The sequence below is a fragment of the Falco punctatus genome (assembly GCF_963210335.1).
Source record: "Falco punctatus genome assembly, chromosome: 1".
NCBI lineage: Eukaryota > Metazoa > Chordata > Aves > Falconiformes > Falconidae > Falco > Falco punctatus.
In genome coordinates, this window is record NC_137580.1 from 261,385 (window position 1) to 282,910 (window position 21,526).

General features: G+C 42.8%; 1 protein-coding gene across 12 annotated transcripts in view; it reads right to left on the bottom strand.

Moving 5' to 3' along the window:
• PROM1 (prominin 1) overlaps positions 1–21,526 on the bottom strand; it is a 96,626-nt gene that overhangs the window by 69,810 nt on the left and 5,290 nt on the right. For 4 of the 12 annotated variants that reach the window (XM_080404809.1, XM_080404818.1, XM_080404808.1 and 1 more), the window contains exon 1: positions 3–21,197. The gene's annotated coding sequence lies outside the window, so the exon portion shown is untranslated. Of the gene's footprint in view, positions 1–2; positions 21,199–21,526 lie in introns of those variants that run through there. The other 8 variants (XM_080404811.1, XM_080404815.1, XM_080404814.1 and 5 more) reach the window with 4 other exon arrangements.

A 21,526-nucleotide genomic window follows, 5' to 3' on the forward strand; every position in this document is an offset into this window, starting at 1 on the left:
ACCTTAGGAGCTTAGCTGCTGCAGTGACCTTCTTTTGTCTGCTTGCTCCGGAGTAAATTCTGTCTGATGTGAGTAAAGAAGATTGGAAGAAGGTTATTTTTAATACCAATATAAAATAATCTGTAGCACAACAAAATACAAAAAAGGAAGGCGTCCGTTCATTATGTTTTCAGGGAGAATGGCATCACCACCTACAACATCTTTCAGGAAGCGCATAAACAACACACATCACAGGATTAACCTGACAGGGTCCCTTCGCTCTAGTTTCTATTATTAACTTTACACCTAGTGCAAGTCTCCTCAAATGAACTATATGCAGTATAACGATTTATCTTACACAGACTGTACCTCAGCTGAAAAGTTATTACCAGGATAGTAAGGGGCCTGGGTTTTATAAGCCTTTCACAGAGGTGTGCTGAGTATCTGATCCCTGAGTTTCTTATAGCATGGGTAGAGAACAATTTTTATTATTACTTTGTCCAGGCTTTTGGTCTAGGTAGTGAACTTTTTCCTCCGTTTCCTCGTGTTAAACTGCACACTTAAAAAAACCCCCACATTTCTGACCCTCCCCATCCCAAACCCACACTCCCTGATGCTGTTCGGACGGCAGCCAACAGCTGTCTACAAGCTGTTGTCTTGCAAAAAAAGTGCAGCTTCTCCCCTCTACCACCTGACATCTCCAGCTCCCTCCTTCATCTTCTCAGATGTGGTACAAAATTATTCCCTATGGCTGAGCAAAACACTGCAGCCACAATGATAACATGGACCACGCAAAATGTCATTTTCTCCTCGATAATAAAATTCTTTTCTTTTCTTTTCTTTTTTTTTTTTTTTTTTTTTTTTTTTAAGGAAGGTGTTTTCAGAATTTTATGGAGGAGCTTGTTTTTTTCTTTCCCTAATGTTCTCATTAATTTATTATTTCCTGTATTCTACCTCTCTGCTGATTAAACTATAAGAGACCAAGCAAGGGAAAAGTATTTCTGCTGTTGAAGCATGCATGACATAAAAAAGAAAAGGTGACCTTTAACTCTGCTCCTCTGTCTTTTTGCCCATCAGAATGTCAAATGATTTTCCATATTGTAAGTACTTCATGACAACACCAAGCGTTTGAGAACTGGGAACATTTGTATTGTTGGAGGACACCTGAGGTTTGTTGCTTTAAAGTTAATCTGTAGCCTTAAATTCTAGCCTGAGTAAGAGGTAGCGTATAACTGTATTTGTGCAGCCAGCAGAGCACAAATCAGCCTCATGCTCCAAGAGCCACAGTGTGCCTCTTGGTTCTGCCCTGCTGCAGGCTACAGCTTCCATCCCTCTGTGCTTGAGTTCACAGTCGAGCTGGTGAGTACAGCAGGGATGCATCCATGTCGTCATGCTTGTTTGCTCTTTGCTCAGGTTTCCAGTCTCTGGCTGCATAAGTATTAGTTCACAGGTAGTGTCCAGACTGCCATGGTTCAAGGAATAGTTAAGTCTGGGGTGCAGGTCATCCACTTGTGCACATCCCACAATCTGCACTTTGGCCTGGGAATGGAGGCCCACACAGGCACAGAAAACAAAGACATTGCACACATAATCTAGGCAAAACAAAGAATAACTTTCATCATCATCATAGTTACTCATCAACTACTTTCATAAAAGGGACTGCAGCAAGTCAGGCACTTTTTGGTCTGCAGCGCGTCCCATGAAGAAACAAATGATCAGGTGCTGTTTCATAAACTCCTTGATTCACAGGGATCTTTTTTTAAGTCAGAGAGGACTGTTCTGGTTACCTTGCCTGTGATTCATATGCACAACATACACGAAGCCATGAAGACTCACATACTAGTTTCAACATCAAGCTCATCAGGCAGACTTCTGGAGAGAGATGCCTAGGTTTCCGGTGACAGTGGACCTTGGTTGTACTGTGAACTGTCTGAATGGCCATCTTCTCTCATTATTAAAGATCAAAATTTTAGCCTTCACCTGAGTTTCCTAGTTTCAGTTTCCAATTTCTTTTCTACTGTTTTGAACAGCCTTTTAATAGTGATGACTGATGCAGTTGCTCCACAGCACCAAGCAATACCAAAGAATTAGGTGTGGTACCACTCAGTGCTGGTACTAGTCCTCAAGTCTAACCTCTACATCTTGGCCCAACAGTTTGCCATTTGACCTTTATAAGATTCTTTTAGTCTTTTCCTTTGGCAGACTAAACCTGTTAGGATACAGTAGTTCCATTTTTGAAGGCAACCTTGCTAAGTAGAACTCTGATGCTTTTCTCTTTTTTTCTGAACTAAATACTAGAAAGAACTATGTTAAATAACATGTTTTAATACCCACCAGCACTGGTATTGCCTGGTCACTTGATTAAAATAATGCTTGTGACTGAATGTTGTTGGCTTTCCCTGCCATCAAGTATAGTACAAGCTATACAGTGTAGAAAAAGAAGGTCTGTGCTTGGAAGAGGCAGTGGTCCAAAGCAGACATGACAGATAAAAGATTGGGATTTTGGCACCAGTTCCGACTAGAAAGCAGCAGTAGCCTCTTCAGCATATAAAGCCTGCAAATCCTACACAGCTGCTAAGGTAGAAAAGATCTTTTGTGAAAGCTGGAAGCCATTGTGTCCTGGTTTCAGCTGGAATAGGGTTGATTTTATTCTTAGCAGCTGGTGCAGCGCTGTGTTTTGCATTCGGTGTTGATGGCCATGTTGATGGCACACCGATGTTTCTGGTCATTGCTGGGTGATGTTTACACTGAGTCAAGGACTTTTCAGTTTCTCAGGCCCTGCCAGCAAGAGGGCTGGGGGGGGCACGGGGAGCAGGGAAGGGACACAGCCAGGACAGCTGACCCAAACTGGCCAAAGGGATGTTCCATACCATTGAGCATCATGCTGGGTATATAAGCTGGGGGAAGAAGGAGGAAGGGGAGGACATTTGGTGTGATGGCGTTTGTCTTCCCAAGTCACAGTTACCCGTGCTGGAGCCCTGCTGCCCTGGGGGTGGCTGAGCCTGCCCGCCGGTGGGAAGAGGGGAATTAATCCCTTGGTTTGCTTTGCTCGTGTGCGTGGCTTTTGCTTTACCTGTTAAAACTGTCTTCATCTCAACCCATGAGTTTTCTCACTTTTACTCTTCCGATCTCTCTCCCATCCCGTGTGGGGAGAGGGAGCGAGTGGCTCCGTGGGGCTTGGTTGCTGGCTGGGGTTAAACCATGGAACATTGTTTATTACTCTTAATGCTTTCACTATAAATCTGAGCCTGACTCATATTGTGGCAATCTTTCTGCTCTTTAATTCTCTGAACACTGAATTACAGACATTTGATGAGATGGAAGTCTAATAGTCTGAGCTTAGATTGCAAACTCCTGTTCCCACTCCTCTCAATAAATGGACCCTTCATTTAACTCCTCTGTGTTTCATCCTGTCTCTCTGAACAGGCAGTGACAGAAAAGCCTTACAGGACAATTGAGGGCAGCTAACTGCCAGGCAGATTATTCCCACAAATTTAGGGACTTTGTGCTGTTTTGTTGTACTACACTTTACAAGACCAAAAGAGTAATTTTCACCATATTTTGGTAAAGCCTTCTCAAGGCTACCAGTTCTCAGTTTCTGTTGCGCCTTGCTCAGCCTAGCATTTGCCTCTGCACAGACTTGAATATTTGCTGTTGCAGATCTTTATTTGTAGCATGGAAAATAAATTCCCAAATCATGCTGTAGTTGTAAAAGCAATCATCCTATAAAAAGTAATCCAGAATTCACTGCGGTAAAACATATTAGTTTATATATTCTATACGAGCTGAGAGTTGATACAGTAAAGGCATGCAATTAAAAAGTGCACATCAGATGTATTTTGAGCTTTCTTTAGCAGCTGTTTTGTATTACCAAACATGCATGTTGCAGTAGTTTTTAAATTGGATTTAAGTAGCTTGCAGAATATCTCAATACACAGAGCAAAACCCAGCAAAACATTATAAAAAAGTGTGCATAGTAATTCCACCCAAGAGTTGCCAAAGTAAGAGCAGAGAGATCACATGAAAAATATTTCCTGGCTATGTGAAATCTGTGAAAATTCCCAGAAAGACTAGGAAACAAAGTCTGTCCTGGGATGGGAATACAGTTTGTATTGAACCCAACAAGAGGAGATATATCTGTGTGTAGCTGTCAGCCCAACCTGAATTCTGCTGTACTTCAAACGTTAACACGTGTACTGAAGTGACACAGCATACCACATGCACTTGAAAAATCCTTCCAGTTGAATTTCAGCCTAAGTTTGTGTATATTATAGCCATTCTGATATTTATTTCCTGCAGTCACTTCACAATCTCTGAAAGACAGCAAATTCAATACCTTTTCTTTTGATTTTGACTGAGAAGCCCGATTTCTTCTTTAATATTGAAGTTTTTTTGTGATGGAGGTCAAGGGGAATAGTATTTTTATAACTGGATGCTGAAATAATAGAACACCAGGTTGGAAGGGTCCAGCCTTTCTTGGCAAAAGCACTTAAAGATTTTAAGTATATATTTTCTCGCTGATGTTAAAGAGGGGAAAGAAATCTTCTAATACATTTTTGCTGCTGAAGCAAGATTTGCAATACTACCAGGGACTGCTGTTCTATTTGTGAGCTAAGATTACTCTCAGTGAAGTGGCTCAGCTCCCCGAGGTTCTGAAAACTCCCGTTACGCCTTTGCCAGATTCACAATAGTCTCACGTTTGTTATTTCAGTAAAAAAGACAAAAAAGGGGAAAACCATGTGCATGGCTGAAATAAAAAGGAAAAGCAAGTGCATGGCTGAAAAGCTTCAAAACCATCTCTGCAGAGCACCTATGTGAAGAGCGCTGAGGATCATTTATGATCTCAGCTGCCTATTCCAAGTCTTGGAACGAAAGTCTAGAGGGTGGACACTGCAAAGCGAAAATCTCTCTCTGTGAATCTGTCTCCTCTCACATTGAGAAAAACACTGCACTTGCTGCAGTTCACTCTACTGGTTGGCAAAACGGTCCTAATAAAACTTGCCTTTTGTCACAGCTTTCTGTCGGCATGTATTTCAGAAGTGCTTCTGGAGCCCTGTTTGAAGAGCACTGTATGGTACAGTATGGTGTCTTGGGAAATAGGACAGATGTGTGCCATGTGTAGAAATTATTTTTCTGTCAAATGAGATCATAATTTGTTAAAGTGCCAGGTAATTAAGGAATTTTTGCTGTTCTTATTAGATAAACAGGCTTTTTATTGCAAACAGTTCTCATCTTTCTAAATCAGTTCCAGGAAACCCTATAATGTCAGTCACTATTAGCATTTGGAATAGCATTAAGAGCTTTATACAAGCTCATATTAATCTGTCTAGGTTAACCTTTGTATCCAGGCTGCCTCAGTTGCTGTATTTCAAATCTGTAGAATGTCAGTTCTTCTCCATGGGCAGGAAGAGGTTTAGCACAGATTTAGCAGTGCTTTGATCATAGTATGAAGTCATTTTGAACTTATTTGTGACCAAAAAAATTTCTCTGGAGCACTTCTATTCAGCCTTATCAATTGAGTTGCTTAATCATTTGGAGTAAACTTTTAGCCTCTTTTTTGCTCCAGAAGCTACTACAAAGACCAGATAAATGCCAAGACAGATAGTGTCGGGAATATTACATTTAATTTGGGTACTGGATCTCAGAATTTCAGAAATACCACGTAGGCATAGAAACAGAGTGGGAAGGGTCCCCAGCTCCCTCTCACAGCTGCAAAGTCTGTCCAGAGCATCCTGAGGCACTTGCTCAACCTACACTCCAGCACCTCCCATGAAGGCAGATTCACTGTGTGCCTCAGGCAGTCTGGTCCAACACTTAATTATGCTCATAATTAGAAAGTTTTCCTAATATCTAACCCAAATATTCTTTGCTGCAAACTAGGTTCATTTCAGCTCATCCTTCCCTCAGTGTACATAGAGTAATTGATTGTCATTTTTATAACAGTGTTTGAAATATTGGAACATGAACTGGCACATGTTACCATGTCCTTCCCCTGGTCTTCTGTTTTCTGGATCAAAGCCCAGATCTTGAAAGCTATCCTAAGAGTCACGTTTTAATTTCTGACTTGTGACCTCTCTTTGATTTGTGTATGCCCTTTAAAAAATATATAGTTCCTCTGTGTAAACATGCAACCCCAGCTGAGGGTTCCCTTCCTGAGGAAAGCAACCTAATGATGTCCCACACCATACATAGCCTCTTCTTCATGCACTGCTGAATTTGCTTTCTCGGTAAGGGTGTCCTATCCTTGGTGCGTACCCCGTGTGTGTGTTGGTCCTTGCAATATCCAGAATCTCTTAAGCAGTACTGCTGCCTAGGCAAGTCTTTCCTGGGATTTTTTTTTGGTGTGTTCAATTTTTTTCCTCCTTTTCACTTCACTTTCTTTAATTTTATATATTTGATGTACAACTTCCACATTTTATAAAGATTATTTTGAATAATTCTGTCTCCAAAATGGCTACTGTTTCTCTCAAATTGGCATATTTTGTAAGGACACCCTCCACTCCCTTATCTGTATCATTGAGGAAGGTATTCCTCACAAAACTGGGTCCCAAAAGATCCCACCTGAAATGTTTTCAGGGGTTGTCACTGAACCATTGATATCTAACCATTGTGTTGCGTACAACAAAAGGATTGACAGGCCATCGGTTTTCTCAGTTGCATGTTTTTCTGGTAAAAGCACAAAACTGGGAGTCAGAGGTTTTTGACTTTTTGTGTTCATTTTGTCCCAACTTTTAATACAGGTGGTAGAAAGGTATAATCTCTCTTTTCATTTATTTCCTTGTCTGTAAGAGAGAAATGAAGATGCTTGTGAAGTGAGTGACTCCTCGGGGGGAAGATGCTATTGAAGTGCAGAATATAGATGGTGGTGTATCAGGCCCTGTCATCACTCATGCTAGTTGAAACTAACCCTTGAATCTGTAGGACTTGCACTCCCAGTATCAGAACCCAGCTCTGTGCTGTGTTGTGGTCTTCTCAGGGCCCTTTGCCTCGATTTCCCCTTCTAGCATTCAGCAGCAGGATCTGCATTTGTGCTTGGTTGGCATCAGCACTGTGTGACACGCATCTGGGAACAAATTCTTGTTACAATTCCCTTTGTGCACCTGACACAAACTTTCACACTGTTAAAATGTACCAGTGACCAGTGGAAACATGGTGTGGGATGAGTCTGTGTTAATGGTCGTTGCTATGATTTTGTCATTCATATTAGAAGAGTTGACTTCTTTCTGCTTTTAAGCTTCCTGGCAATGATGCAAACCAGTTTTTAAAGCTCATTTGCAGCAAAAGGTTATAATAATACAACAGCTTGAAGCTGCAGTGAGATTTGGAATCACAGGGGTAAACAAAACTTGTTCCAAACAAAAATGGGCCAAAATGCCTGCTCAGTGCTGCAAACAGCACTGGGTAACCAACTGAGGCAGCTGAGCCGAGCACCAGGGCTGCAGCCCCAGGGGAGGAGACCCGCTGCTGTGCCAGGGACTTGGGTTTCAGCCCCAAGGGGGGTCCCAGGCTCTGTTCCAGCCCCCGTGACTGCTCCCGCACAGCCGTCCAGACCCTACCTGGCTTCTCCCCGCTCTGTGGCACCAGGGTGACTGTGAAGTTTAGCCTTTGAGGGAAAAAGAAGAAATGTAGATGATCCTGGAGGGATGGTAAAAAAAAAAGTTGTTTATGACTGGCTGCCTGCTTGTTATTTAAACATGCAGGGAGACATCTGATAAATATTTAAGTAGCTCCAATTTATTTAGTGCTGTACATGTTTAACATGATGAATACTAAAGAGGCTAAATAGATTAAGATTTCTAAAATGATTGTGCCAAATGCGTCTTTTTACTTCAGGCCTCTATGTAGCAAAGATGTTTCCACCAGTGTAACTATCTGTTAATATATTAATAAATCCTGTGCTTTGAAACCCCGATGAACATATCCTGCACAGAGGTAGCCACGCTAAAGTACGCAGTATTTTGTGCCGCTGCAATGCATCCGTGGTGTATCTGTACCAACAAAACATCTTCAGGCCAGACCAGGCTGGGGATCCTGCGCCTCTCTTCTGGCTGTCACCTTGAACACCTTTATTCTCGCCTTGAAAGAGGCTTTGCTTTTGCATGGAGATGGTGTTAATGTTTAACATTGCCCTTGCACATGTGCACACATGCACACTAGTCGCACTAAACTCACAAGTAAAGATATGTGTATAGAGATGGAATACATGACCTCCCTGTATTTCTTTCTCAGTCACATGTGGTGGGGAGTAAGTCTGTGTGGAAGATTCGCTTGAGTACTTTGTATGACACATAAAGCCTCAGTGAATCTCACTTGATTGGTTCTCCTGTCCTGACCCTAATACAGAGGTAAAAATATTTAATGGCCTGTACTAAATTAAGTAACACCAGACTGACTCAAGTATGCATGACTAAATCTAGTTTAGGGATTCTTATGCTTGAAGTGTGTCACCAAGCTACCCCCAGAAGAGAATGGCTTAGGTAAATACACCATGGGATCAGCTTGCAAAGGAAGAATCACTTTTGAATACTTGTTTATATTAGTCATAACCATACGAGAGCCCTCTGGCAGTGCTGAGCTTTTGTTTCAGATAGTAGAATACCCATTAGAAGTGAAATTAGAGCATTGGCATCACTGAGAGCTTTTTCCTTTTGCCGTATTTTGATTGAGAGAAAGCCTGCCTTCGTTCAGCATGACACCTAGCAGCTACCACGGCCATGGACATCAGGGCAGAAGACTCCAAATATACATATTAGCGACCATTCCATGCTTTTAGTTGCTCCCCCCTGCCACAACACCGGAGAAGCTCAGTGAGATCAGTGTTGTCTTACAAACGCAGGCTGGCATCCTGCACAGAGGTTCAGCTTCACATGGGTCAGGATGGGACAAGGCCTATCAACGCAAGTCTTTTTAACGGAACAGACAAAGCTGAACTTCTGTATTTCAGCCGTGAACATCTCCCTGATACAGCTCCCATTAAAGAATGGGGTCAGAGCTGCCTCTGCCCCACCACTGGAGCAGCCCTGCCCCACACAGCTGAAGCCCTCACCAACAGCAGTTCCCATTCTTGTAGGCAAAGGAGGTGATGGCTGCCTCTTCTAGGGCTTTTCCTGTCCCTGTCAGGCTTCTGTCTTCCGCAACTGTCTGTTTTGCTCAGGTACCAAGCCACTTAAAGGAGGGGGAGTTTGGTCTGGTCAATTCTTGTTTTAAGCAGAACTGGAGTTATACAAACTTTAACAATGCTTTAGAAATTAAGCTATCATGTATGAGAAATACAGCCTATGCACTCATATATAAAACCAGATTTCATATTAAATGCATTCATCCTCATTCTGTCACCCACACAAAGTTATTTTCACCATTAAAATTATGCGTGACAACTTGTTTATCCATTCTGAATGCACTGGACGGGAGCTGGTTTTCTGTATTCAGAGCAGAACATACATCACCTCCAAACATGAGTATCGCATCTATTTGAGATGCTTGTTGGAAGATTTAATTCCTTTATCAATTTTGTTAGACAGCATTTCAGACAGGGCAAAGCTCTGGGTTTTGTACTGTGGAAAGATCTTCCTTGGGTCTTATTAGCATGCAATAAGAGAAAGGCTGTTGAAGCTGTCTCAACAAACAGCGTGGAAGGGACACTGCCAGTGAGGCAATAAAAAGCCTAGTGGGAGGCTACTAAAGCCACAGCATTATTTTATTTGGGAGAGGTTTGCCAGGACAGCAGGAGTCCTGGTGCCTTGGAGGCTGGAGGCTGAAATAAAGACCAGAGCGCTGCTGTGGACAGGAGGAAGGCCCGGGCCGTCAACCAAGTCCCCCCGCTTAATCTGCGGAGATCAGAGACAAGACAAACGGGGGTTTCTTCTCCTCTGTAATTGGAAAAATATGCAGAGGATTTATTTTCTCTGGATTTCACAGGACTTGGTTACATTTACTTACCAAAACATAACACGGCGGGGTGTGTGCGTGTGTGTCTGAAGAAAGACCCCCCAGCACGTGGCCTCCGCTCTGCGAAGGCCTAGTTTTGCACGCTGCCGCCAGGCAGGATTATCTGGGGCTTTCCTCACTGCCAAGACCACCACAATTACTGGAATAGAAAGGCAGTAGATAAGATATTGGGATACAGAAAAACTGGTTGCCTACTGCCTTCTGTATTTATGATCATTTTGCCCCAAATACGAACACTGTAATCTGTTGCAACGAGCCATTTAGGGACGCGGAAGCAGAGGAACAGGTCAGGGTAAATTTTTGCCGCTTTTGAGTGAAGGTTTCAGTAGCATACAAACACTCGCAATGCTTGGTCTCTTGCTGTGAGTATCTTTTTTTCCCTAGTCCTGAGGTGAATTGCAGTATGAGATACAGCCTTTAGAAAATCATTAATTAGTATTTCCAATTCGCAGCATCTAGCTTGAGCCAGCTGCTGATTTAGATTCATTTACAGCAGCACATGTCCATCTCTGAGATTTTCTGAACAAATTAGACCGTGTATGTACTTGTTTCCAGTCGCACAAAAAGAGGACATGCATTTTTTGTGAATTTACCCTCTAGCAACTGAGAAGTTCAGTATTTGAAGAAGTCATGCATTGGAAGCCCCCATCCATACAGTCACAAACCCCTCTTGTGATGAGTGAGGACAAAAGGAGAGAGGGATTCATCAAAATACGATTCCAAAATTGTCAGTCTGAATTTGTAATGGCTGCTGGGAGATATGTGTGTTCTTGTGGCTTAGAGACTTATTTTGAACGCTATTATCAGGCTCTCCCTGGTACATTCTCCTCTGTTTCAGCAGCAACGGGTCAGAGTTACTAAGTGTATGTGCATTATTTACACTTAAGTGCTGCGCAATTTCCATCATCCACCTACAGAAAATATCCACATTCAACAGCACACTTACCTATTCATTATGCGTTACTTCCCAAGTCTCAGAAACACACTTCAGGCCATGCTTTCCTACATAAAATACTTTCTTTTTTTCTGTTTACTAATTACTTCTCCTTTGCCCTACAAATATATATAATTCATTTTGAATATTTTATGCAAAATGCAATACTAATGGGATTTGAGTCTTGCTGATAAGGATTCAGGTTCCATAACTGGTATTCATGCAAAACTTAGTCTCTATGTTTCAAAATAGATGTGATTCACACTGCAAAGCTGCTTAAAGGCACAGAAATAACAATGATTAAAAGGGGGGGGGGGCGGGGAAGGGTGAGGGATTAACTGTCACTCATGCAATTTCCCTAGAATTCTTCCTGAGCAGGAAGAACAACTTCTTCCCCAAGTAAATGACAGTGCTGAAACCTCTTGCATTGCCTGTTTGGAAGAACATGAAAAAAAAAATGTCCACCCTCAAGCTGGCAGCTGGATCATGCTGCAACAGAGTCTTGTTTCAGTGTTCATGATGTTCACAGCCCAGTCTATCCAGCTTAAAAGGGGAAGATGACATCCTCCCTCCTGTGGTTTGGAGCAACATGCACCCTGAAGGCAAACAGAAAAATCAGTTCTTTTAATTTCCAGTTGCAGAGAAATAAAGATATTTTTTGTTCACCCTGCAGCATCCTCTCAGTATTTTCTGGGTGCACCCAGTTATGTGATGAGGAAAAAAAAAAAAAGAAAAGATTTGAACTATTTGCCATCTTGTCCTCTATGGCTGTTTCATTCTCTCTATCTGCAGTTTGGTTGACTGGAGAAATGTGAGTTTTATTTGCAGTTGTGATAGCTCCACTCAGTGTGATAGTCCATATAATACTGTGCCCTCACCACTCAACATCTCTCTGTTACCCATACAGGGTGAATATTGCCCTCTGTATAGCATTCATTGGCCAAGGAGAACTCCTTCACGCTCTCAAAATCAAAGTTACCCTTTCTTTTTATACAATTGTGTTCTACACAACATTTTTTCATACAGAGGGACCAGACTCTCCAAGCCTATTCACGTTAATAGCCAAAGCATAAGTAAGGACACCTATGAGCAAGTTCACTGAGTGGAGCAGTGAAGTCAGTCAGCGCCGCTGTTAGACTGCCACGTTGGGCTACCCTTCATTCACCTCTCATGAAGGAGACCTGCATGAAGGGATGTCTGACATCCAAAAACTGTCAGCCCAGCGCTCTGTCTGTACCTTTGTTAAGCATCTAAGAGACAGCCAGAGCCTGTGCAGGGCTACAGTCCATGTCGGCTGAAGGAACCCAAGACCCTCAGTCAGAGAGATGGGGCTGTGCAGTTACACTGAAATCACCTGCAGGGCAACTGTAGAGAGTCAGATTTTTTCAGGATGGGATATGTACAAAAACATCGGGAATTGACTGAGCTTCTTATCAAAATAACATGCAAGAGGTCTACTTCGTTTTCTGAGTAACTTACCTTTCTTCTTCTTCTTCTTTTTTTTTTTTTTTTTTTTTTTTAATGGAAACCTCAGAGGAGATAGTGATCCTGCTAGAAATAATTCTCAGATATTCATTAGAAGAATTTCTGGTGACAATAGTGTTTTGTATTTCTGAGTTGGACATCAAACAACAACTGGACAGAGCAGCACATAAACCTGGAACGTTTCTCCCTGGAGTCCTTCACAGATAGCAGGTCCCAGCGCAGTCTCTCAGTTGTTGAAAATCTGGAGGGATTATATGAACTACCTCTTGCTGGTGTGTGTGCAGGCTACCCCCCTGATCATTAGAGCTGTCAGGACTATTACAGGGTCTGGGAAACAGACAGAGAGAAATTCAGCAGGATGGATGCAGAGCAACCTCCCCTGGCAGAATTCCAGCAGCTCCGTTCAAACACGGCAGCAGCTTGTGCAGCGCTGACGGAGCCTCCCTGCAGAGTTCAGGTTTCCAATACATGGTGCCCATATAAAAGGGCACAAATAACTGGCACTAATTGTGCAGGGCAGAAATAAAATGGCAGTAAAAAAATGGGAAGATCAAAAATGGAGATTATTTGTATCAACACCAGATGTCCTGGAAAACGTGATCCTAAGTGACTGGAAATGAGAAATTCTTGACAGCCCTGTTTGTGCACTGATTCACAGTTGCATTTATCTCCCTGTTTTCACTATTGCCGGTGAAACTGAATCATTTTCGGAAAGGCAGCTGCTGTTTGGTATGCTTGGACACCATCCTTTTTTCTGATGATCGCTGCTCTGCCATGGTTGGCTTTCCTGTAAGCTCACCGTGGGAACTGTTGGGCTAAGTAAGACACCATCGGTTTAAATAAGACACATTTAGGTTAAATGAGATTCGTCAGGTGTTAGAAGGGCCTGGTAACAGGAAACAAACACACTGAGGTGAAGGGCTGGAACTTAAAAGGAGGGTGACAGTTCAGGAAGGAAAGCGCGTGTGAAGCCCCACAGCAAGCCCCGGCAGTCTAGTTCAAACTCATTTCTTTCCACCAGTTACCAGGATTTACCACGTTTACCCAACACGGGAAGAGGAGTGCTATAGTAACGTGGATGTGTTTTCAGAAGTGGTGTTTGTTTAAAGAGGAAGCCTCTAGGAATCTTATCCAGGGCAAGGCTAGGGCACAAAGCTCACTTGGGTATTGCTTAGGTAGGCACAGGTATGAACCCAAGAGGAGGAAAAAGAACTCAGAGGAAGCCAGTGGGGACTGCCATGGGTACAGCTGCAAAACCACATGTAGCAGGACCCTAAAAGAAAGTATGTGAAGACAAGGCTCTGAGACAGGGCTCTGGCTGCAAGGCTGCTGAGGCGTTAGAAAGGAAACAGCGTCCTGTTTGATCTTTCTCAGGCTCCACTGAACAACTCCAGAGTCATTGTCAATGAGCAGCATCACATTTAAGACACATCCATGTTCAGTTTCCTCCTGCAGTTAAAACAGTTTGAAAGACCTTTCTGGTCTCTCACTGTCTTGGTTCAGTTGTGCAGCAATCCAGAGTGAAACCTGTGAAGCTGTTAAGTAATTCTATGATTCTATGAATTCCCACATGAGATTTGCACAATGACCTTTGCTGCTCTAAGGCTTGTCATTGAATTATCATGAACAAGACAACGGAGACGAGCAGTAGTCTGCTTTCAGACTCTCTTAAGAAAGCCTCCTGATAAAGCCCTCTGAAATTAATGGAACATTTGATGTGTTTTCTTTGAGGAATGTTTGAGAAACAGCATTTGTTTCAAACAGTGTTACTAAATCTTTGATCAGTTCTATATGCTAGCACCATACAGGCGCATTACGTTTGGATTTTGAAAAATAAGTGATTTACATCTTGTGATTTGTCTTGAAAACAAATACATTTGAACTACAACTTACTCAAAGAGTTTGTTGAAGAGAATTTGCCTATCAAAACTAAAGCTGAGTTAGATAATTTCAAATTTTTTTTTCAATAGAGTAACAGATGAAAACTACCTACTTTAGCACAAGAGACATTGCTGTGTTGTTCTGTTTTCATGCTCCTGTTCAGCTTCTGCAGGTGAATATGCTAGAAGCAAATGGTACTTTCTGAAGTGAAGTATCTAGGTCATCAGTTACTATCCTCAACTGTCTATGGCTGGTCTGGTCATTCCCAGCGTGTGTTTATAGCTCCCCTAACGCAATGTGACCCAAACCGCAGCACAGTGGTTGGCTTCGACTCAGCACAGTTACAGTTACCGAATAACAAATACTCCTGCTATTGAGGGAAATGCATCCAGAGCACATCCTCCACGCATGTAACCGGTGCTGAATTTCAGGACATTTTTAAGAATGATTTCTAGGCCAGGACTGGGCAACAGACGTAAAGGTTGACATGTTTTGGAGGATGTTGCTCGAATGGAATGAAAATCTTTTCAGTAATGCTTTTTCAGTACTTACCCAATCTGAATCTACTGTTAGCTTTCTGCTACAGCCAATAACACTTCTGCTAGATGAACTGGGGAGCTCTAGCAGAGTCCTGCTGCCACGGTCAGAACTTCCCTGCTAGATATGATTAATGTATACTTTACCTCACCAAAGCAGTACAATTATTTTTAGACATCAGATCTGGAGCAGAGCCTTCTCACCTCTGTACCATTCAAAGACACTGAGAAATCATGAAGTCAGGAAAAAGAAAGACATATTCTTTAATGAAAAACACTTAGATTTAAGAATTCTCAGATACACATTAAAGAAGGAAAAAGCATTCACAGCACTATCAGATTACTATTAGCTCTAGAAAGCTGAGAAAAACTCATGACAACTCTTCAGTCAAAATAAATTGTTCTGAAAGCCAAATATCAGCTAATCCTTTTCATGAAAGGGTCTGCTTTAACTGCTGCACACACAGTTGAGGCAACACTCACTAGTGCGCTCATGACAGAGATAGGAATTAGGAGTTGTTCGGTTCTTACTATGACTGCTTTTAAGCCCGTATAATTATATGGTAGAATGATCTGCGGTAAAGGAGCATTTTACCCCAGGAGAAAGCATCTAGTTGAGGTGGCAAGCCTCATTTTTGCACTACAGTCCCGCCAGTCTTGCAATACTCACGCTTGCTGTATTTCCTAAGGCTGGAACTCCTGGTGTCTTTCAATTGTTTGACAATCTGCAAGTATTGTGGGTTAACCCCAGCCAGCAACCAAGTACCACACAGCTGCTTGCTCACTCCTACACGCACACAGTGGGGCGGGGAGGAGAATCACAAAAAGGTGAAACTGGTGGGTTGAGATAAGAATAATTTAATAATTGAAATAAAGCAAAATATAATAATAATAATAATAGTAATAGTAGTAATAATAATAATAATAATAATACCACCATGTGATACACAACAGAATTGCTCACTACCTGCTGATTGATGCCCAGCCAGACCCAGAGCAGTGATCAACCTCTCCAGGTTATATACTGAGCATGACATCCCATGGTATGGAATATCCCTTTGGCTAGTTCGGGTCAGCTGTCCCGGCACTGCTCCCTCCTGGCTTCTTGTGCCCCTGCTTGCTGGCAGAGCACGGGAACCGAAAAGTCCTCGACTTAGTGTAAGCACAGCTCAGCAACAACTAGAACACCAGCACGTTATTAACGTTATTCTCACACTAAATCCAAAACACAGCATCGTACCAGCTACTAAGAAGAAAATTAATTCTATCCCAGCTGAAATCGGGACAGCAATTTACATATTTACCTGTTCGAGAAGACCCTGCTTTAGCAGGGGGTTGGACTAGATGATCTCTAGAGGTCCCTTCCAACCTTCACCATCCTGTGATTCTGTGAGTGTGTATTTATTTTAGAGAAAAATCTTCCAGCTTTTAGGTTACATACAAAATCTTAAAAAAAAAAAAAAAAAAAAGAGTAATGTCCTGGAGGTCCAAGAAAAGAAACTGGTGTCTAAACCATTTTGTTTTTCAAATCTCATGGTGTGTATCAATCATGGTGCTTCAGAGAGGGGAGAGCCTGCTCAGACTTTTCCCCATGAAGAACGGGGAGCCCCGAAGCCTAGGCCTGAAGGACCTTTGCACATTCCCCCGATGAAGCCCAGCACAGTGACCATAAAACAAATAGTTTCCTTTGTGTCGGAGAAGTGCTGCTCTTTAGGATGAACCAGCACTATAGGTCCTTCTAGCCTTGTCCCTTACCACGAGACACTTGGGGTTAGCAAGCTAGAATCCCTGCACTTTGTTTCATTACTTTCTTAAGCAGAAATAGTCTTTTATGTCCCACTGTGGGAGAATGTGCTGCTATGAAGCTTAATTGAGATTTATTGGTTTTGAGATTATTGGATGAAATATGAAAGCATGATATTATGTTTGCACAGGGATTTATTGCACATTTCAAAAAGGAGAAAGTATTGTGGCTTAAGTGAAAGCTATTCTAGGATTCAAGTATACATTTTAACATGTGTATCACTTTCAAGCAACGCAAGCTTTTTAAGTAGTGCCAGTTGTTTGCTAGGGGAGTTGCCGAAGGGGAACTATAGTGCATTTCCTAATTAAATACTTCACATTAAACGTATCTGTAAATGTTACTGCATTGGAGGGCAAGCTATATTGGTGCTTTCAACTTACAACCTAGGAATTACTAATTGAATTTGTTTTAATCAGGAAAAGCTAGCTAGAACTGAGGAGCTGCCCCACATAATTTTGAAGATTTTTGCACATTGCAGTGCCCTGGAAATTGCTATCATTTGCCTAAAAAAGACAGTGTGGAGTGGGTTTTGCGGGGTTTTGGGTTTTTCTGGTTTTGTTTTGGTTTGTTTTTTTTTTTTAATTTTATTGTTTTATTTATTTATTTATTTTATTTGTTTCTTAAACAAGTATTTGACTTTAGTTTTTTTCCTTAGGTGTTATAGACAAAAGAGTGGGGTCTTTACACTAAATTAGCACTGTATAAAATACATTAATTGGATGGGAAACCTGTGAAGTATATATTTCTGATTCTTTGTAGTCTGCTGATATTCCACTGAGAGTACAGGCTCAAGGACTTAAATTCTTGCCTGAAGTATTTTATTTCAATTCTCATCCAAAAATATAACATCAAAATATTTGACACCTCACTGGAAGTGTAAATGTAAAGATTATCGAAGTGCAAAGGAAACCAGGCGAAGCTTGCACCTTTCATCTCTCCTTCACAGCACTACATCTAGGATTTCATGAGAAGATACTGACATTGTAAGCGGAGCCAATATTGCATCTTAATTGCCTGCTTCTGGTCTTGAAAAAAGTGACTTTTTATTATCTGTAATCAAGGCATCAGGGTCCCAAAGCAAAATCATTGATCCATATTTATGGCTATTACTCCTCAATGAAGTGACAGTCTCAACACAATATGCAAGAGAGGAGTTTTCTAGAAGTATTCAGGTGCCTAAATAAAATTAATTAGCATCTAAATCCTTTTAAAGCCTAGCCCAGACTTGGTGCAGTTGGCCGTGCTGCTACATGGGAAATGTCCATAGTTTGTGCTGGCAGAGACAACTTCTCTGAAGATTTTGCTTTAATAGTTGATTAAAGTTTTATATAGTTTTATAAAGTTTTATGTAGTTTTATAGTTGATTTTACTAGATCAACCATAAGATACATTAACAGGAGCATAACTTGGAAAGGAAATAATTATTCTGTTGGTTTTGTTCCCAGCGAAGCCTCGACAGGAGCACTGCTTCTGCTCTTGGGGATGAAGACGCATTATGGAGAGGCTAAAGAAAAGAACATCAAGCTACTTTAGCCTAGCAAAAAGATCAAGAAGACATATGATAATGGTCTTCTACTAAAAATATTGTTATGAAGTGATTCGTTGCTCACTCTATCTGCTAGGATAAGGAGAAAGGAAATGAACATATCACAGGCTTCCTCTGCTTCAGTTCTTGACAGGGAGCCACCAGTTTAAATTGCTGCTCCAGTATCCTGTCAGAAAGTAAGGATTTTCTCTTTGTTGGGGAAAATAACAAATGCCTTGCTAAAACCCCCCAAACATTTCAGAGCCATCGCTGCAAGGAAAAAGCAGAAGGAACTGTGGACTTGCAGCTGGGTGCAACAGAAGGGCTCCTGCCCAGGCGGTGGAGTCTCTGTTGGCACCCAAGCCTCAAAGGCGCTGGAGAGGCACAAAGACAGCCAAGAGCCACGCACCAAGTGACCCTGGCTGCTCGACTGAGATACTTTCAAGAAAGGCTTGAACAGCAGAGAAAGCAGTGGTGGTGTTGCTCTAGACTTGTGACTCCTAATCCTTCTGCCTAAAGACCTGGTGGTGCCAAATGCTTCCTGGAGGCAAGTGCACAGATGTTTCTGAGATGACCACGGGGTGACGTTGCATGGGCTGTTGAGGAAGACAGGATTCCTCTTGACATGGAAAGCCTCTTTGACTGCCACATTTCCAGGATGGGGAAGCTTTAAGATTTGGGAGGAAAAGAGTAACAGGAGCCCATTGGTAAGCAATTATGTCTCCATCTGGACTTAAGTCAAAGGACCAGAAGAAATCAGGTAGTTACTGTAAATCCAAGGGAAGGACGGGAAGGAATCCCTCCACTGAACGTTTTGGATGCCTGGATACTGCCTGGGCTGCGTGCTGCTCCCCCTTCCCGAGCCAGCAAAGGATGGGGCAGAGCCTCAGCCCTCACCCTGTGTTTGAGGTTGATGGTGGGACACTGCCTTGCCTGGCTCTTCAAAAGCCCTTTGCTTTCTTGTTTCTCATTACTGGACGTTAGGACACCACAAGACACTTCAGTGGGTTCTCTCATTTCTTCCCTATTCCTCCTTGACATGCTTTGATAAACATTGATTCTGGTGATGGGTTAGCACTTTCTTCCTTTTATCCCCATGGATACTTGCAGGCACATTAGTAAGGCTTTGCTAGAGAGAGCTGCTTACCAGATTCACATCAACCTTCTTTGTGGGAGCACCGCATGATGACAAAATACAACAGTACAGACCCCACCATTCTCCTTATCAAATATACCACCTGCAGCCTCACGGGGACTCATACAGATCCTGCCACAGCGGTACCGAGGCATGTAAGATTTTGCACTCAGCTTAGGTTTGATCCTTGACAACCAAACAACAAAATCCCAAAAGTGGCTAACGGGTCGTTAGCAGTATTCTTGTGATTTAAAGGAGAAATCTTTGCAACAGGAAAAAAGGAAACTATAGATCAAACCAGCTGCAATCTTCCAAAATTTTTCTGATAATCAGATTTGAGTTTTGTTCGTTTTAGTGCCTGAAGAGTAACAGGATGATGAATGAAAGCTAGTATAAATTTGTTGGATCATTTCAAACCAGTGCGTTTTCCTTCAACGGCATAACACACCGTGAGAACCAGCAGATAGTCACATATGTTGATTTCCATGAGGCTTTTGATACTCTCTCACATGATATTCTCAAACCAAGGAAACAGTACAGATTAATATTGCATGGAGCTGTTGACAAAGCTTGTCGGGAAATCCTGCTTGGGGAGTATTTAGCGCTAGACTAGTTCATCATCACACAGCAGCGGTTCTGCAAGAGGTCTCCTCATGCTCCGCGGCTCTTCAGTGTTTTTAATCAGTAGTATGGTGCTGGTGGGCGGGCTGTGGATACGTTACATGACAGGAGCTCAATACAGGCTTGGCTAACACCTGAAACCAAATGGATGGTAAAAACATTAAACAGAAGCATTTCTAATACAGGATTTTGCAGCACTGCACCACAGGACAAGTGCAGGTTTGGGAACCATTAGGCAGTTGCACAGAAAGCACGTAGATCTCACAGTGCATTCACCCCCTCGCGGTCAGAAGTCACACCCTGGTTTTAGGAGGTAAATCTCATACCAGGAACGGGCAACAAAAAGCTGGCTGGTCTAATCCTCAGGCTCAGCTCAGCTGTGTAGGAAGGCATCAGCTGGAGTTCTGTGCCCAGGAAAAGCACGGGACACGCTGTCTGCACAAAGAAGCTGGACTCGTTGGAGTGGTTTGGCAAAGGGGTTTAGCAAAGGACCCTGAGGGGAAACACGAAACAGTCTCATCTGCCGAGGATGTAAAAATAAAAAAAAGGGGAGGGGGTGGGGAGGTGAAATTTATTCTCTATGCCCAGGATGGACATGGACAAAAAGTAGCAGGGGTTAAATTTCAGAAAAGAAGATTTAAAACAAACAGTAGGACCAGTAATACTATTATTTGCAGTGTACATATTTACCATTCAAGAAAGTCGTGGAATCTTGGAATCTGTCATTTAAGATCGAGGAAGATGCTGAGCAGGTATCTGTCAGGAGGTACACGAGTTGGGTGCTGCGTCAAACAGGACCCGAGCTAGAGTAAGTAGCTCTACCCAGCTTCTGATACTGTGAAACAGGCTTGATTAACAAGGTTCAGAAAAGTAGACAAGGAAAACAAGCGAGTGCAGCAGTGAGTGCTGGAAGAAAACTGGCAGAACCAGCTCAACATCTCTGAGAACAGACCTCAGCCCTGGCACTCCTCTTGTGGCAGAGAACCCAGCCACCAGTGCCGGGCTGCGTGATGAGCCCCAACACGGAGGAACAAGGAGGAAACCAGCAGAATGAAAGCAGAAAGATCCAAATTATGACAACTGGCCTCCAAAAATACTCCAGCTGCTCTAGCGTGGTGTACTGGACTAACTTCCCTGACTGTTTAATAGCTGTGACTGTTGTGTGCATCTGTGGCTTGGTAAGGCAAGTAGCTTACAAAGGTCCAGTAGTGGGAGGGCTGGACCTGCTGTGCTGGTAGGGTAACTCTTATAAATGCCCCCCTTACCTTCTACAAGGCACTGGCTGGAGCTCAGATGTTCTCATCCCCATCTCTCAGTGTATGCCAGGCTGCTACATGCCTCCATGCCCCCCCCCCCCCCCCCCCCCCCAATTTTACATGGGGCAAGTGGAACAAAGCCCACCCGCCTTCTCCCTGTGCCCATCAAATCACACCATCACCATCACCACGGCACCATCCCTCCCCCCCCCTCCGGGCACTCAGCTGTAGGCTTTGAGATCCAGGAGAAGCTTCTCTGGATGCAAGTGCACCGCTTGCTACAACAGGAGGTCAAGCAGGAGACTTCTGTACTGCGATACAGAGGGGCTTTACTCATAGGCATGAAGGGGCTTTGACAAAGGTCTCCATTTTCTGCTGTTCTCTACGTGCAATCTACGTCCAGGAGAGCCTGTCAGAGTTCA